This window comes from Ambystoma mexicanum, chromosome 6q (assembly GCF_040938575.1).
Source record: "Ambystoma mexicanum isolate Mex_15411 chromosome 6q, UKY_AmexF1_1, whole genome shotgun sequence".
Taxonomy (NCBI): domain Eukaryota; kingdom Metazoa; phylum Chordata; class Amphibia; order Caudata; family Ambystomatidae; genus Ambystoma; species Ambystoma mexicanum.
Genome location: NC_090937.1, coordinates 300,469,223 through 300,473,034, shown reverse-complemented (window position 1 = coordinate 300,473,034; position 3,812 = coordinate 300,469,223).

Sequence of the window (3,812 nt, the reverse complement as noted above, 5' to 3'; positions counted from 1 at the left end):
GCAAGCTGGTGGCCGATCTCTTTCCCAGCAGGCTCACTCCTATGGAACAGCCCCCCCTCCCTATTTGTCTTGAGCCAGATCTCCTCAAATTTCAGAAGCTCCTCAAGACTTTTCTTGCCACCTCCTCCTTCACTTCCTCCCTCCTCTGCTAAACTCCACAGTTGCTGAGATTGGTGACCAGGGCCCTTATGTGTCCTCTTGGATCCTTGCCTCCCAGACCCAATCACCGTCAGCCTTCGCCCACTCCCAGCACTTGCCTTGGCACCCACTGGCTTGTGCCACCACAAGCCTGCACTTACACATCTTTTAGCAGCTGATCTCTCACCTAAGCACTAACAGCTGCTCACTCCCTAGCACTTTCCATAGTACACCTGGCACTTAACCCCCCACTCCCTTATCCCTCCTATCTCTCTACACTTGCACGTTCTGAATGCTCGCAAGGCCTAGAAGGTCCGCCTCTATCTTTCGCTGTTTGATTTTCACTCCCTTGTTCCCTCCTTGCTGCCTTGTGGGCGCTTTGAAACACAATTTACTTGATGTTTAAGCGCCTTACAAATGCAAAATAAATAAATAAAAGTGGAAGAGCAGCTTGTATGTCAGAAATGTGTAACCTTGTGTAGACTCAAATAAGAATTCTCTGTCTACTTAATGGGGCTCATGGTCCATAGTGACGTACGGTGAATGAAGGAATTCACTCCACTCCACATTTTTACTCCATTTGAATTGCGCGTTGGCGGGATGCAACTTGCGTTCCTGCCGCCTTCCTCCCTCTCTGCCATACAAATGCTTCAGCATTTGCGCTTGCATGGATTTTCATGATGGCGCAAATACTGAGGGTCTCCATGGGGTCTGCCAGCTTTATGCAGCAGCATAAAGCTGGTGAACCCGATAGCCATATATTGTACACTCTGCATGCCATGCTCACATGGCAGACAGTGTGCACAATTACAATTAAACTCTGTCTGACATGCAAGCGGTTCGGGCAAAATTTGCTGTATTTGTGAACGTTGCTTATCAGCCGGGCATGGCAAGCAGCGTTCCCAAGTACTATTAAACTCTGTCCGCCATGCAGTCCACAAGGCAAATGACAAAGATTTGGCCTGAGTGCAAACGTACAAGGTCCCTGCAGTCAATTACAAATAGGAGCAACATGAGTTATGATAATCTCAGAGTATGTCTGGGTAACAATTATTTTAGCTTTTGCATCCTTTGATGCACATGTAAACTGGCCTTTAATGTTGTCCAATTTCCCTGAAACTACAGGAGGCGAGTATTGACTGTCTTCGTAGGAAACAGAAAATTGCACCTGTGATTTTGCAAATGCAGGATTTAGGGGCATGTAAAATCCATGGAGTATGCAACATTTGTGCAGGTATCTACTAGAGAATATTCAGAAAAACAAGTTGAGTCTATTTTCAGTTTAATGCACAACAGGTGTCGTTTGGTACTAGATGTCCATAGTTGGCATGATGGGACTGTTCCAACTGTAAATCAGTGTTTGTCTATTTATCACAATAGAGTTAACCGCCAATTTGCCCAGTAGAGTGCTTTCAAAGTTACCACGGCTCCCTTGATCCATTGTATAGAATGACTGAAGTAAGGGCACCTCAGGCTTGACACTGCCATTGCCATTGCAGAAAATGCCATCACAATGGTACTGAGGCAAGCGCTCCCGAAGTGTAGAGGGCAACAGCAATGTGATACTGAAAGTTGATTTTCACAGCAAAATTGAAGCAAGTGCACATCATTCAGCACAGTGCACTTCCCCTACTGAGAGGCGACCCTTACTGCAAGTTGGAAACAAGTGAACCTCACCCAGGACAGAATACCATCACTGCACTATTGAAAGTGGAGCATCGCTGCTAAGAGTGCATCTCATACAGGCCAAGATATCACCACTGATCTCCTGAAATGTCACATCTACTCTAGGACAAAAGCATATGCAGCCAGAATAAGATGGACACCACCGCCAAAACACTGAAATGTGCCTTCAGTGCAAGATTGGAACATGTCTTCACAAAGTACAGGGCAGCCCCTCTACAATACTGAAGAAAAATACACCAGACATAAGACAAGGCACCACCAATGCCCTACTGAAAGAAAGAAATATACCATGCACAAGACACAGCCCCACCAATGCAATACTGACATAACAATACACCACACATAAGATAGGGCACCACCGCTACAATATTGATGGAGCACTACACCACACCTAAGACAGGGCACCGGTAACACAATGCTGAAGGAACACTACACCACACATGGGCCAGGGCACCACCACTACAATACTGAAAAAAAAATACATCATGCATAAGACTGAGCACCACCAACACAATACTGAAAGAAGAATACAACATACATACGATTGCGCACCACCAACGCAAATACTGAAAGAAAAATACACCACACTTAAAGACAGGGCACCACCAATGCAATACTGAATGGAAAATACTCCATGCATAGGACAGGGCCCCACCAATGCAATACTGAAAGGAAAATACACCATACAGAAGACACGGCCAACGCCAATGCAATGCTGAAAGACAAATACACCATGCAGAAGACAGGGCCCCACCAGTGCAATACTGAAAGAAAAAATACACCATTCAGAAGACAGGGAACTGCCAATGCAATGCTGAAAGGAAAATACACCATTCAAAAGACAGGGAACTGCCAATGCAATACTGAAAGAAAAATACACCATACAGAAGACAGGGCCACCGCCAATGCAATGCTGAAAGAAAAAATACACCATACAGAAGACAGGGCCCGCCAATGCAATACTAAACGGAAAATACACCATGCATAAAACAGAGTCCCAGTAATGAAAACTGAAAGAAAAATACACCATACATAAGACAGGGCCCCACCAGTGCAATACTGAAAGAAAAAATACACCATTCAGAAGACAGGGAACTTCCAATGCAATACTGAAAGGAAAATACACCATACAGAACACAGGGCCACCGCCAATGCAATGCTGAAAAAAAATACACCATTCAGAAGACAGGGAACTGCCAATGCAATGGTGAAAGGAAAATACACCATTCAGAAGACAGGGAACTGCCAATGCAATACTGAAAGAAAAATACACTATACAGAAGACAGGGCCACCGCCAATGCAATGCTGAAAGAAAAAATACACCATACAGAAGACAGAGCCCGCCAATGCAATACTAAACGGAAAATACACCATGCATAAAACAGGGTCCCAGTAATGAAAACTGAAAGAAAAATACACCATACATAAGACAGGGCCCCACCAGTGCAATACTGAAAGAAAAAATACACCATACAGAAGACAGGGCCACCGCCAATGCAATGCTGAAAGACAAATACACCATGCATAAAACAGGGTCCCAGTAATGAAAACTGAAAGAAAAATACACCATACATAAGACAGGGCCCCACCAGTGCAATACTGAAAGGAAAAATACACCATACAGAAGACAGGGCCACCGCCAATGCAATGCTGAAAGACAAATACACCATACAGAAGACATGGCCCTACCAATGCAATGCTGAAAGGAAAATACACCATTCAAAAGACAGGGAACTGCCAATGCAATGCTGAAAGAAAAATACACCATACATAAGACAGGGCCCCACCAGTGCAATACTGAAAGGAAAAATACACCATGCATAAAACCGTCCCACCAATGCAATACTGAGAGAAAAAACAGCACACATAACAGTGCACCACAAACGCAATACTGAAAACTGACCATCGCTACATGACTGGAATAAGTGCACTTTGTATATGTTATCACCCCACTACTAAATGGGAGCTTGACTGCTGGACTAATACA